This window comes from Hyperolius riggenbachi, chromosome 2 (assembly GCF_040937935.1).
Source record: "Hyperolius riggenbachi isolate aHypRig1 chromosome 2, aHypRig1.pri, whole genome shotgun sequence".
Lineage (NCBI taxonomy): Eukaryota > Metazoa > Chordata > Amphibia > Anura > Hyperoliidae > Hyperolius > Hyperolius riggenbachi.
Window position 1 is genome coordinate 273525090 of NC_090647.1, and position 15569 is coordinate 273540658.

A 15569-nucleotide genomic window follows, 5' to 3' on the forward strand; every position below is an offset into this window, starting at 1 on the left:
ATAAATAACAATTTCCAAAACACAAAAGGGTGAGGTAGCCCTGCCCTTGTGAGCTTACAATCTAAAGAATGGGGAGGGGAACACGAGGTGGGGTAATATACAGTATTGCTACAAGCAGTTCTTGGGTTATCTAGTGAGGAGTACAATTTGATCAGAGGTCGAATGGGGAATGGCCTAAGTTAGATTGTATGCTTGTTGGAAAAAAGTGAGGGAGCATTTAAAGATTTCAAAGGTTGGTGAGTGATTGATGTGTCGTGGAATGGCATTCCAAAAGAGGGCTGAAGCACGTGAGAAGTCTTGTATACGTGAATGTGAGGAGGTGATTCTAGAGGAGGACAAGTGAAAGTTGTGTGCTGATCTGAGATTGTGGCTGGGTTGGTATCTGTAAAAAAAATGAGGAAATGTATGGGGGAGAGAGATTGTGTAGGGTTTTGTAGGTTAGGGTTAAAGTGGATCTGAGAGGAAAAACTATCTATAACAAGTAACTAAATCAAAGTTTAGATAGTTTACACAGCATATCTAGCTGCAAACGTTTCAAAAGTTTATGATTATTTATTCCTGTGATACAATGAGGGCAGCCACGTTCTGTTTGTCACATTGCCACAGGCTGAGGGCTGGAGATGCTATCAGCTTGCCTGTGTGTAAATTCAGCCCCCTCTCCTCCTCCCTCCTCCCCTCTGCCTCTGAAATGAATGTCTAGTAACACCTCCCCCTCATCTTGCCCAGACTGAGCTCCTGTAAGCCCTTGCTACTGTCTGAAAATGCCAAGGCACTCTGAAAAGCCGTGGGCGATGCTTGTTTAGTTTATAGGGAATTAGAGTATTAAAACAAAAACAAAAAAGTATTTGGCTTGAGGAATGCCCTATAAACCATATGAAAGGAACACAATTATGCAATGAGTAAAAGTTTATCTCGGATCCACTTTAAGAGTTAAAAATGGATCCTCTCGTTAGTATAAACTACTGGCATGTTTTCTAAAGTGTGCTTTGCACTACACACCCTTCCAACATAGGTTCTGCAAGTGGTTCTGGAAGTGACTAAAGTATGTGTGTGTCGAGGTGGAAGATGGTTGTTGGCTGTTACCATTTTCCAGCATATTGGCAGAAAAATGTAGAAGTCAGCTGATCCATGAGTGATTGAATTTCTTGTTTTTCTATGCTAGTCTAATTACCCTTTAAAACATCAACATAGAAAAAGTATAGGGAAATATGTATCAACATTTTATGCAGACTTTTATCTTTGATAGTAATATAATGGGCTTGACATACAAAAGCAAATCTATTGATAGATATGGCTTTGACTATCTTGCATAATAGCCTATAATGTTCCAAAAGAAAGGCCTTCAGAAGGTCAGTGTTTATATCCTTGAAAGAATCCTAATGTGCATAACAAAGGGCTGCCTGTTGGGTTCATGATGTGTTGAAAACAACAAGGAGGCTGTAAATGATCATGATGATGGTACTGGATAAAAAGGAAATGATGAGGATAAACATCAGTGTTCAAATACACCACCCATTACATTTCAAGAGGGTGGATAGCTGGAGGGCTTTAGGTTATGGCCTTTAATCGGCTGGAACTTAATTTGTTCTTTGGTTTGGTATGGTGCATATGAATTAGGCACTTGTGCTTTTTAGTTAAAGTCTAAATAAACTGTCAGAATTGTGCAGGGGCCTTTGTAAATTAAACATAGCAATGGGCAGAAAATATATTGGGGCATATACCGTACCACAAGTAATTTATAGCTACTAGTGAATCAGTTCCATGTCACCATGACAACAATGGTGCAATGTTACAGACCACAGAGCAACATCATGTTACCAAATGCAATAATGTATCATGATGCGAGGCACTAAATTACGATGTTCTGCAACACATAATCAGCAAGATAGGAATAGATCTAAGCATTCTAAAAATGATGGGTCAAAGTAAGTAGTGATATCAGAATAAAAGACTATGAAGAAAGAAATAAGAACTTAGGTCAGCAAAGCAAATGATCAGGGGATTAATAAAAAATGTAGTCTAATAGAGGGTTTACATGAAAGTTATTTAACCAAAGAGATGTGTTAAGGATCTTGTACACATGCTAGATAAAAGTCGTTTGAAACGTCCGACAAATGAAAGATATCTCCAAATTCGACAACTATCGGTATAAATATGTAGCCAAACTACATCAAAGGACAACAACGAGCAGTCCATATTGTGTATTCTGCCCGATCCAACTGGAGAATCAATTCAAATAACTATTGAGCAGATATCCTGTAGTCGGCCAGTGTGTGCAATGTCCTTCATATGATTTTGTTCTGGAGCATGCATGCATATGTTATGTGAAATGTCACTTCTGCTTGTGTGTGAAGTATTTGAACAACATAGTCGTTTTGAACATTGGTGTGTGTGAGCAACGTAGTTTAAAGAGGAACTGTAGCCAAAGATTGAACTTCATGCCAATCAGTATCTGATACCCTTTTTCCCATGAGAAATCTTTACCTTTTCTCAAATAGATCGCCAGGGGTCGGGGGGAACTGTATGGCTGATATTGTGGTGAAACCCCTCCCACAGTGTGATATAAGGACCTAGGTCCTGACAGGTTGATGTCTGTGAGCCTTGCTGCATTGTGGCAAATACCAACTTCCAAGTAACTTACTTCTCACGTTGCAAAGTAGTGAAAGTACTTTTCCCCCCTTTTTGCTTAAGTTCCTCTTTAAACTACTTGTTTTTTTCTTTTTGGATAGTGTCCTTTGACCGACATCGCTCATTTTTGTGCATCATTTTTAATGTAGCATGTGTGCAGAACCATAACATGTGACTTTGTAAATTTAGAAAATATGCTAAAATCCTACAAAGAACATGGATCAAAACAAAGCAAGATGGAGTGGTTAAAGGTTCTTTATGAAGAAGCAAAATAAGTACTTTACAGATGTTTGCCACAAAGTTTATGAAACAGGATATTTACCTAAAAATCCTGAACCCAAACACTCAGACTACTGTTAAAAAAACAGACACCCAATTTTATACTATATTCTATATTTTACAGTTCCTATAAATCTGGGCTAACTAGTACGATGTCTGCTCCTGGTCGACAATGGGATCAATTTTGTGCAGTAGTGATCTGAATATCGATCCCATTATTGATCTGGAGTAGATCGGGCATGTTGGATATGATCGATTCGACCCATTGATCTAGCAGGAAATTGTATTGTGTGTACCTAGCATAATGCTGGGAATACACGGTTCGTTTCTGCCGCTCGATTCTCCACTCGATCATTTTTGCCGCTCAATTCTGCAGTCGATTCTCTTATCTTCCGCTCGTTTTTCTTATCTTTTTCCATTCACTTCACTTCTATGAGGAATCGAGCGGCAAAACGATCTAACGGACATGTCACAAATTATCTATCTATCTATCTGCATCAAAAACGAACCATGTATTCCCAGTATTCCCAGCATAAGACTATGGTAGAGATTAGAATGTGAGCCCCTCTAATGGTGAATACACACGGTTCGTTCCCGCATCGAATGTGCTGCTCGATTCCCGACGATTCGATTATTTCCGAACATTTCCGATCGCATTTCGATGATTTTTAGGTCGATTGCCATGTAAAGTATGGCAAATCGACCTAACGATCCATCGAAACGCAAATCGGACATGTCGGAAATAAACGAATAGATGGGAATCGAGCGGCGCATTGACGGGAATCGAGTGCGGGAAAGAACCGTGTGTATCCAGCATAAGGGACAGTTAGTGACAAGACTATGTACTTTGTAAAGTACAGTGGAAGGTTTCAATGCTATATTCATAAAAATAATAATAATTGTTCTTACAATATGAAATACTAAACAGATCCAAAACCAAGACTTTTTTTCTCTCAGCAGATTTACCCTTAATCTGAGAATTTTAAACATTACCATATGTGTGTGTTTAATTTATTTTGTTTTTCAGATAGAAATGAACTATGGCACTCATTGTTGTTAAAGCACACCTGAAGAGAGATAGATATATTTATTACCTTTTAACCTCCTTGTCGTTCTAAAAAATCCGGCAAGGAGGCAGCGCCGCACTTTTAAAAAAAAAAAAAAATGTTAAATCATGTAGCGAGCCCAGGGCTCACTACATGATAGCCGCTGAGCGGCGGCATCCCCCCACCCACTCTGATCACCTTCGGCGATCAGAGTATGCAGGAAATCCCGTTGAGAACGGAATTTCCTGCAGGGCTTCCCCGGTCGCCATGGCGACTGGGCGGGATGACGTCACCGACGTCATGGACGTCGTGACGTCAGAGGGAATCCTGATCCGCCCCTTAGCGCTGCCTTGCACTGATTGGCCAGGCTTCGCAGGGGTCTGGGGCGGGGGGGGGGGGCGGCGTGGCAGGTAGCGGCAGGTAGCGGCGAATCGGCGGCGAGCGGCGGCGATCGCGTACTACACGCAGCTAGCAAAGTGCTAGCTGCGTGTAGGAAAAAAAATTATGCAAATCGGCCCAGCGGGGCCTGAGAAATCCTCCTGCGCAGGTTACCCCGAACTGTGTTCGGGATAACCGGCAAGGAGGTTAAATAATGCAAATTGTCTGGCTGTCCTGTTGATCCTCTGCCTCTAAACCCGGGGACCCCCACCCGCGAGCAATGCCCTGGACAGATCTACTAACCCCCAGCGACACTGATCCCCTGTAAGTTTCACTGTTCGCACCGCTCCCCCTGCCTGCCATGTGACGTCACATATGCGCCTCTCGTCGTCCCTTTGTTGCCCCCCGCATAGTAACACAGCACTTTGTAAGCTACACAGCTGACACGCGTGTGTGCAGCCCAGTGATGTCGCCCAAGGGAATCAGGTTCTGATCCCCGAAAGGCAACATCTGTCAAAGATGTGTATGCACCATAACACTGTTAGCCTTAGACTCTGAACAAAAATGCCGATCAGATCTTTGACTGAATTAGCCTAATGCTTGTTTCAGGTGTGTGATTCAGATACGATTAAAGCCAGAAAGTTCAACAGGGTGGCCAGGTAACTGGTATTGTTTAAAAGGAAATAAACATGGCAGCCTACATATCCCTCTTACTTCAGGTGTCTTTTAGTGCCAAATGCTAAGGCAATACCATTCTTGTCGTGCTGATTTTTTTATAGTTACTATATTATACACTTTTATAGTTACAATATTATACACCTGTTGCAAACAAGCAGCCAGTGATACATCACGTAGAGTTAGAGGATAAGCACAATAGTCAGGTAAGTGGCAATACTTGAAAGAAAGTCAGCAATGACTACTTTCCTACTTCTCACTCTTCCTCTAATATATTTAAGGGCTGGAGCATACCAGAGCGGTTCTGGAGCTATTTTAAAAACGCTAGCTGTTTGAAAACTGCTTGGGTAATGTATTTCAATGGGATGGTGCACACCAGAGCGGTTCGTTTTTTCCACAAATGCAAACTCTGGGGCTGCAGCATTTTTTAGATTTCTGAGGCATTTCTGCCTCACTGTTAAAGTATGTAAAAAGTATGTAAAAGTAAGTGAAAAAAACGCTCTGAAAAAATGCTAGATCAGAGCGGTTTTCCAAGTGTTTTTGTTACAGAAGCTGTTCAGTAATAGCTTTACTGTAACAATATTTGTAATCTGCTACACAAAAATGGTCCAAAAAATGCTAGGCATGTTTAGAAAACCTCTCTAAACATGCCTAGAATCGCTCTGAAAATCTGCTTCAAACACCTCTAGCGTTTTGCGGATCTGTTAGTGGTTTTTGGTGTGCACTGGGCCTAAGAGCAGAAAACGTTTATATATTGCTTTATTACATTTTAGTCTAGAATAGCTGTTTGCTAGCTCTTGAATTTAGAGTCTTCGTATGTGTGTGTGGTATTATATCAGCATATATAAAAATTGGTGGTTTGTATTACCGCCTAAAACCTATATTTTCCATTTGCAGCAGTGGCTTTTGTGAGCTTGGTGCCTATTTTCCAAACCTGCATAAAGTGTGCAAGCAATTAACTGTCAAGCTTCTTTCACTTGCTCTTTCCCCTTGTTTAAGGATGAGTGGGCATAGTAAATCATTTGATTGTTCCAATACCTCCCGGGCAGAAGGAGGAGGAGCCAGATGTTCTCCTGTCAGGCTATGTAAATATGAAATATCTCCCACTGAGGATTACATCACTTTTATTGTAGTGCTGAGATCCTTTCTGAGGAAAATGTGACACTATTTATAGAAAATATTTCAAGGTGCGGTTACAGTAATTAGCATGTCTTGTTGATGGAAGAAGCCTGCTCTGACAATATAGGCTCAAATGCTAAGACATTTAAAGCCTATTAAGATCTTTTGAAGTTTTTTTTATATGGTTTCATGATTTCATTCTCTTTTGTATAATATGTAATTTAAACAGTTAAATTATGAATATAGAATTAATTTCCTGTACTAAGCAAACCTATTCTGTAGTGCTGTACATAGTACAAATAATGGGGAGCATACATACATGGTCTGGTTCTCAAATGAAGCAATGTGAAACATTTGCATTAGGTACAGAGATTACAGGGGCAGCATGTTTGCACTGTGTTTACACTAACAGCATGCAGTCAGAGTAGGAGAAGGGAGAGGAGAGCGAGGTGAAGAGGTCACCATAGGGGAAAAACAGCCTGTTGTGCTGTGTGAGAAGTCTGACAGTGAGTGAGGAGAGGAGAGGCAGGAGAGCAGCAGTGTTTCATTTGACTTGCACAGCAGTAGGGAGGAGGTGGCACTGCTGTCCTGACTGGGGCTGAATGCAGTGGCTGGGGGTCAGCAGTTTGTTTGTCACAGACTCACAGCAAGTGTGCTTTGTCACAGACTCACAGCCAGTGTGCTATTGTGTTGAGCTGCAGCATGTACTGCAAGAACATAAAATGAAGTCAGGTGCTGTGAGATCCTTCCAATAGGGGGGGGGGGGGGGGGGGGGGAGGGGAAGGATCTCACAGCACCTGACATTGTCACAAGTTTGCCTCAGGCAACAAAAAGTCTAGAACCGGCCCTGATAAAGTACAGCAGAAACAAGAAACACTGGGGGAGATCACTGCCCCTGCAAGCATTTAATCTAGAGGGTAGTGGGATGGAGACTAGAGGAGGAGACAAAGAGGTAAGCAGATGAGGCAGTGAGCCTCCAATGATAGCCTCCAATGCTATGACAAGTTATAAAGTTGTCTGAAAAGGTGTACTTAATAGTACATGTGAAGAGAGATCCAAAGGAGAAATTAAACTCGTGAGAATTCCTGAATGCAGGAGTGAGAAGTGAAATGTGGGAGCGAGACGATGAATTTGGTTGGTATTATTGGATGTGTTATAAAATGTTCTAAAATGTATCATATAAATGCATTCAAGTGTCTGTCTTTATTTTAGACTTTGACATTTGACTGTGACTATGGTGTGGATTAGATTGTGAGCTCCTCAGAGGGATAGTTAGTGACATGAACCCTGAGTCCATTTGATGGCCGCTGCTGGAGAGATGTTAGTGTAGTGATTGTCAATGTCTACACTCTAGAACAGTGGTGGCAAACCGTTTCGAGACCGAGTGCCCAAACTTCAACTCAAAAGTCTCTTGTCTCTCGTAAAGTGCCAACACGCCAATTTGAACAAAATGAACCCCCCCCCCCCCCAGCAGAGATGACAAATACCAGGCCCTCAAACCTTCAGTGACCGGATTTTTCCGGGTTCAACACGGGGCGGGGAGGGGGGGGGGGGGGGGGGGTGGGGGGGGGGGGGTTGCTGCCCTGAAAAAATAAAAAAAATAGGCATGGGCATGACATTGTATGGGCGGAGCTAACGTAATGAAGTAACAGTGAGGCATAAGAATGCAGTGTTTCCGCCATGATGTGGTGAAACGAGGATTCGCATCATGGGTGTGCAGAGACTGTGTAATGCTATTTATTAGTATCATAACCCCAAAGAAGCAAATATAGCCAACTATGACCATTACATAATAAATGCAGCAATAGTTACCCCAGACACCAGAAAATAAACGCAATGTGGGCAGCATTTCACCAGAAAATAAACGCAATGTGGGCAACATTTCAGCAGAAAATAAAGCAATATGGCAGCATTTCACCAGAAAATAAACGCAATGAGGGCAGCTTTTCACCAGAAAATAAACGCAATGAGGGCAGCTTTTCACCAGAAAATAAACGCGATGAGGGCAGCATTTCACCAGAAAATAAAAGCAACGAGGGCAGCTTTTCACCAGAAAATAAATGCAATGAGGGCAGCATTTCACCAGAAAATAAACGCAATGAGGGCAGCTTTTCACCAGAAAATAAACGCAATGAGGGCAGCATTTCACCAGAAAATAAACCCAATGAGGGCAGCTTTTCACCAGAAAATAAACGCAATGAGGGCAGCTTTTCTCCAGAAAATAAACGCAATGTGGGCAGCTTTTCTCCAGAAAATAAACGCAATGAGGGCAGCTTTTCACCAAAAAATAAATGCAATGAGGGCAGTATTTCACCAGAAAATAAATGCAATGAGGGCAGCTTTTCACCAGAAAATAAACGCAATGGGGGCAGTTTTTCACCAGAAAATAAACGCAATGAGGGCAGCATTTCACCAGAAAATAAATGCAATGAGGGCAGCTTTTCACCAGAAAATAAACACAATGAGGGCAGCTTTTCACTAGAAAATAAACGCAATGAGGGCAGCATTTGACCAGAAAATAAACGCAATGAGGGCAGCATTTGACCAGAAAATAAACGCAATGAGGGCAGCTTTTCACCAGAAAATAAACGCAATGAGGGCAGCTTTTCACCAGAAAATAAATGCAATGAGGGCAGCATTTCACCAGAAAATAAACGCAATGAGGGCAGCTTTGCACCAGAAAATAAATGCAATGAGGGCAACATTTCACCAGAAAATAAACGCAATGAGGGCAGCTTTTCACCAGAAAATAAACGCAATGAGGGCAGCATTTCACCAGAAAATAAATGCAATGAGAGCAGCTTTTCACTAGAAAATAAACGCCATGAGGGCAGCTTTTCACCAGGAAATAAACGCAATGAGGGCAGCATTTGACCAGAAAATAAACGCAATGAGGGCAGCATTTGACCAGAAAATAAACGCAATGAGGGCAGCTTTTCTCCAGAAAATAAACGCAATGAGGGCAGCTTTTCACCAGAAAATAAACGCAATGAGGGCAGCTTTTCACCAAAAAATAAACGCAATGAGGGCAGCATTTCACCAGAAAATAAACGCAATGAGGGCAGCTTTTCACCAGAAAATAAACGCAATGGGGGCAGCTTTTCACCAGAAAATAAACGCAATGAGGGCAGCATTTCACCAGAAAATAAACGCAATGAGGGCAGCTTTTCACCAGAAAATAAACGCAATGAGGGCAGCATTTCACCAGAAAATAAACGCAATGAGGGCAGCATTTTACCAGAAAATAAACGCAATGAGGGCAGCTTTTCACCAGAAAAATAAACGCAACGAGGCCAGCTTTTTACCAGAAAATAAACGCAATGAGGGCAGCATTTCATCAGAAAATAAATGCAATAAGGGCAGCTTTTCACCAGAAAATAAACGCAATGAGGGCAGCTTTTCACCAGAAAATAAACGCAATGAGGGCAGCTTTTCACCTGCAAAAAAAAAAGAATTTGCTCACCTGGCAGAAGTCTCCTCACCTGGCCGGCTTCTGGTGTGCAGCTCCCCGGATGATCCTCCTGCATATCTCCCGCGCTGAATGGAATAGCAGGGCTATGGAAAGATGGCGCCCAAAGCCCTGTACTGGAGACACAAGTAGTCTCCAGTACAGGGCTTCGGACGCGATCTTCCCATAGATCTGCTCTGCCTCCCAGAAGACTATGCAGGCTGGAGCGGGGCTGCGGGCTATAAACTGGTGCGGCGTCTATTAGATGCCGCAGCCAGTTCAATGCAATCATACGGTGGCCAGATGAGCAACGATGGCGTGCCTGCAGATGAGGCTACGCGTGCCATAGGTTCACCATCGCTGCTCTAGAAGGACTATTTCATAGCACAGGTGCTGAGGCCTGTCACTGCAGTCTCTGCCCAAGTTCAGAAGCTGGCCGACCTTGTCTGTCCATAATCAGTAAAGGATTACTTCTTTCCTGCTTCAGGAGCAGGGGCATTTCTAGCCTTTTTGTCACCCCAGGCAAGAAGTCCTGTGTCAAAATCCCCCCCCCCCCCAAAAAAAAAAACATCCCACCTCACATGTACCCACTTAAGAATATAAACCATGTTCCATACAGGGTGGATGCATAATACAGTACAGGGAGTCCCTGAGATACAAACAACCCGCCGATCCTGTCACATTTTGTTTCACACCCCATTTCTGTGCTCGCCCAATTTAGTGTGTAAATGCAGAGTATATGTGTGCTCTAACCTCTCTGCTGGAGTCCAGTGCTGTGCTTCCACCTGTCCGCTAGTGCCCAGCATCTCCTACCACATGTAGCATGATTAGACACGCTACATGAGGAAAGTCAGCACTAGAGGGAGCAGAAAACAGAAGACAGGATGGTCACACAGGCACAGCACTGGACTCCAGAGGGGAGGTTAGAGCTTCTGCTGCACTATTCTCTGCCTTTACACAATGGACTGGGGGAGCACAGGAGGCGGACAAGGGGACAGAGGGAGGCACAAAGGGGGACATAAGAAGGCACAGTGGGACAGAGGGACGCACACAGAGCTGGATCATCCACAAGGCATCTTAGGTAGGTGCCTAGGGCCAAAACTTGGAGGCTAGGGTTTTCAACTCAGTTTAAGTATTCTTTTTGGCACCAGGGTCTGCTTTTCTGTATGGCAGCAGGTTTGGACATATACTGCCAAAATGAAAGAAAGATATTGCCAAGGCTAAGGGAATGTACATCTACATCCCAACACAAAGGCAGGGTAAAACCTTGGTAAAGGCTTGGTAAATGACCCTCATACCAATTATATTTTGATTGTGTAATTAAACCCTCTGTTTGCACCCTCTTCCACTGTGAAAGTACATCCACTCACTTGTAGAATGTGCATTTTACAAATAAAAGACTTTCATAGTTATATAACTACAAGAATGGCCATTAGAAGACTTGAAGATAGCGTGTCTTTTAATAGGAAACTGCATTGCTTCTTGCTGCAAGCAGGTACATTTGTCAGTTCACCTCCTTAATTAAAGACAGATGTGAATTAGGTAGGACTGTGTCTGATTAGATCTAGGTAAGGTGCTGCTCTGGATTCATTTAGCCACAGGACATATATAACAGTTTGGAATGTCAGTAATTAAAGGGATGAGCTGATCGCCTTACACAGGGTAGATACACTGGTGCTCTTGTTTCCAACATTTTTTTCATTAGCAACACTGTTTTGAATGATTATGAGAGCAGGGAAAAAATTTAAGTGCAGAGGTTCAGGCATATGAATTGCATTGCAGGTGCATCCTAACCCTTGCCCTGTAGGGGAGCTGTGGTACCTCTCCACCTCTCTGCAGGGAAAGGTCAGATCCTACATTGCTATATAACTCTAGTTGTGCAATCTTAGGGATTTGTGTTACCTTTATAAAGAATGTAAAGGGATCTAGTAGTCGGCTAGAATAGCACTCTATTATAATAGTTCAGGATATCATCTTCCAGATAAACTTTCAGAGTACAGCTGTATGTTACCATGTGATGAGTTTTACCTTGTCTGGAGACATTTTATCGGGCCATGCACACAATTTTCCATTGGTTGTATTGTATTGCGGTCGCCGACGTCCGCATTATAATGCTATTCGTCAGGCACGCTACACAAAATCATGTTCATGCAAACGTTGTGTGTTGTGTGAATGAGCCCTTAAAAGAAAAAAGTAAGCTTTCAGAAATTAAGGGCCTGCTCACATGTGCATCTAAATGCAGTGGCTGCGACATTCATTGTTCAAATGCAACAAGTGCTGTCCATTCAAAGCACTTTTTAATTGACAGTTATGGCTTTTTTGCGCTGTTCGCTGTTACACTAGATCCTGTTGTCTAATCTCATCCTGGATGCTATGTGTAACATCCAGGATTGGCCATGTCTGATTCCGAGTCCCCTGTTCTGAGTGAGTGACACCTGAAAGATGGATGTCACTAGCAGGTCTGGAGACTATCTCTTAAAGGAGAGAGATAGCTCTCAAGGTCGGGCAATCCAGGTCGGCAACACACGGACAGAAAAGGTACAGAGACAGAAGGCTGGTTCGGTATCCAAAGGCAGGCAGGGTTGGCAACAGATAATCAGATATGCGTAGGTACCGAATCAGAAAGCAGAGGGATAGTCAGAAAAGCAATAGGTCATAACAGATATCAAACAATGCCTAGTCTTGGGTGTGAGGTCCGTGGTCTCTACACCCTGGAACTAGTCTGGAGTATAATATGATGGTACACAGTATCCCTAGTCTTGGGTGTGAGGTCTGTGGTCTCGACACCCTGGAACTAGTCTGAAGTATAACAGAATGATAACACAAAGTCCCTGATCTTGGGTGTGAAGTCCGTGGTCTCGACACCCTGGAAATAGTCTGAGGTATAACAAAATGATAACACAAAGTCCCTAATCTTGGGTGTGAGGTCCGTGGTTTCGACACCCTGGAACTAGTCTAAGGTATAACACAATGATAACACAAAGTCCCTAATCTTGGGTGTGAGGTCCGTGGTCTCGTAACCCTGGAACTAGTCTGAGGTATAACACAATGATAACACAAAGTCCCTAATCTTGGGTGTGAGGTCCGTGGTCTCGACACCCTGGAACTAGTCTGAGGTATAACACAATGATAACACAAAGTCCCTAATCTTGGGTGTGAGGTCCATGGTCTCGACACCCTGGAACTAGTCTGAGGTATAACACAATGATAACACAAAGTCCCTAATCTTGGGTGTGAGGTCCGTGGTCTCGACACCCTGGAACTAGTCTGAAGTATAACACAATGATAAACAGAAGTAATCTGGCTCAGTGTGAATTCCCAGGTCCTCCTGGTTCTAACACACTGTAGGATCTGACTAAGGTCTGAGTGCTTCCACGTAAGTGTTCGCAACGGCAGACAACCAGCAACTGGCAAGCAAGCAGTATAAATAGTTGCAGGACTCTGCCGCCCCGCCCGAGCCACTCAGCCAATCAGGAGTCCGGCAGGAATCAGCTGATCGTCCTGATCAGCTGATACATCTCCTGCTGGTACAACGGTCCTGACTTCTGGCGCGCGCGCGCGCGTAGCTCTCCATCCATGTGCACTAGAGATCCCAGCCGAGCCAGACATGTGCCGCTGCGCGGAAACCTCCCGTCTGAAGGCGGAGATAGCCGCCCCACCGCCAGACCGCGCGGCGGCATCTCCGCCATTTATTACAGGGGGTAAATGTTGAAGAGAAGACTTTTATGTAAAAATGAGAAGAGGTGACTAGAGAGGATGACAGGAGAGTATGATTAGCATGCAGATTTCATGCAGGGCGGTATCTGGAAACAAATATAGTTAAAATTCTCATGCAAATAATGATAAAGTCAAGTAGTGCACTTACAAATATATGTCAGCAGTTTCTTTTACCAAATAAAGCATCTTGCCAGTGTTATATTAACTGGTTAATCCTCCAGATGCTTAGGAACCAAAGGCGACAAAGAGGAAGTACTTTCCTTGGCAGTGCATTCTGGGTCCCCCCCCCTTTTTTTTCTCCCCCCAAAATGTAAAACCATCAGAGCCTGATCATCCACAAGGCAAACCTAGGCAGTTGCCTAGGGCCTGGAGAGAGTCTAGGGCCTGGTGGATGCTCGCTCCAAATCTTACTAAAAAGCCAGGTGATCATCAGCAGTGGGCAAAAACTGCTATCTTGCCTAGGAACCCATTTCATCCTTTTCTGATCATTAGTAAACTTGCCAGTTTAATGAGGAACTATTTCTACACTGTATCTGGTAGGGAATGATTCAATAGATCAAGATATGAAATAACCTCTTTATTTAGTGCTTCCCAGTACACAGCATATGTATGCCCACATTTAATGATCACATGCACACTGGAAAAAAATTGTAACAATTCAAATAACACATACTTGGTCAGCTGAAGTCTGCTAATGAGCTGGCATTCACTTGATCAAATGATCGGATTGTATGAGAATCTGAAGTAACTGATCTGTTGCACTTGTGCTTAGTTGCTGAGCGATAGGACAGGCAGGCAGGTATCAGTTGATAGCACAGGCTGTACTGTGAGCATATGTAAATGATCAATAAGTACATGGGAACAGGAAGTTTCTTAGAGATGAGATGAAAAACAGAAAAGCCATCATACGTGAGAACATTAAGGTAGCATCTCCATCCAGTCAATCAATTCTGCCCTAAGATTGTATGTGGATCTGACTGTGTGTACTAGACTTACATTTCTACTAGTGTGCCCATGATTGCTGACTATTCATTAGGGCAGCAGCTTGCCAGGGATGTTTCAAGGCTATAGAGCTCCCAGGGCAAGGGTGTATAAATTGTTCACACACTTGGGCACACTACTGTGATGCAGTAGCCAGAGAAGCCCCCAGTATTAATTTGACCCCAACATAGGTAGCCACAGGAGCCCCAATATTAGGAGCCCCCGTGTAGGTAGTCTGGGAGCCCACTGTGTAAGTAGCCAGGGAGCCCTGCCCCCAATGTAAATAGCTAGACAGCCCCCCAGTGTAGGCAGCCAGAGAGCCCCCAAGTGTATATAGCTAGAGATCCCCTCAGTGTAGGTAAACAGAGACCCCCCAGACCACCTGTTTAGGTTGCCAGAGAGCACCCCATTTAGAAAGCCAGAGAGCCCCTCATTTTAGTAGCCAGGGATCCCTCCCATAACTAGCCAGGGATCATTTATAACTCAACGGGATCATTTATAACTCACCTCTCTGGGATCCACATGTGCATAGGGCTAGGAAGGAGATGCAGCGCGTGTAGATCCTGGAGAAGTTAGTTAACTTAATGGATACCCGAAGTGACATGTGACATGATGAGATAGACATGTGTATGTACAGTGCCTAGCACACAAACAACTATGCTGTGTTCCTTTTTTTCTTTCTCTGCCTGAAAGGGTTAAATATCGGGAATGTAAGTGGCTGACGCAGTCCTGACTCAGACAGGAAGTGACTACAGTGTGACCCTCACTGATAAGAAATTCCAACTATAAAACACTTTCCTAGCAGAAAATGGCTTCTGAGAGATAAAAAGAGGAATTTCTTATCAGTGATCCAATGAAAAAAAAGATAAACATCCAAAAATAAAAATACACCTTTTACACTAAATTCACACATGTACAAAAATAAATAAGTACCTCCCAGCCCCCCCCCCCCCCCAGCCCCCATAGTAACCAAAATAAAACACTTGCAAAAAAAAAAAAAGACAATAAAAAAAAAGCATAAATGGTTATCCTAGGGACTGAATTTTTTTTAATATGTATGTTGTGAGTGTATATTACTGTTATCTTTGCCTATATGGGCTTGTTGAACGCAAAACGGAAAAGATATGCCTTTATTTCCTAATAAAATATTGTCACCATACATTGTACTAGGGAAATATTTTTAAACAATGTATTAACAAATGGGCAAATAAAATGTGTTGGTTTTATCCACAGTAGAATGTTTTATTTTAAAACTATAATGGCCGAAAACTGAGAAATAATAAATGTTTTCTTTTTTT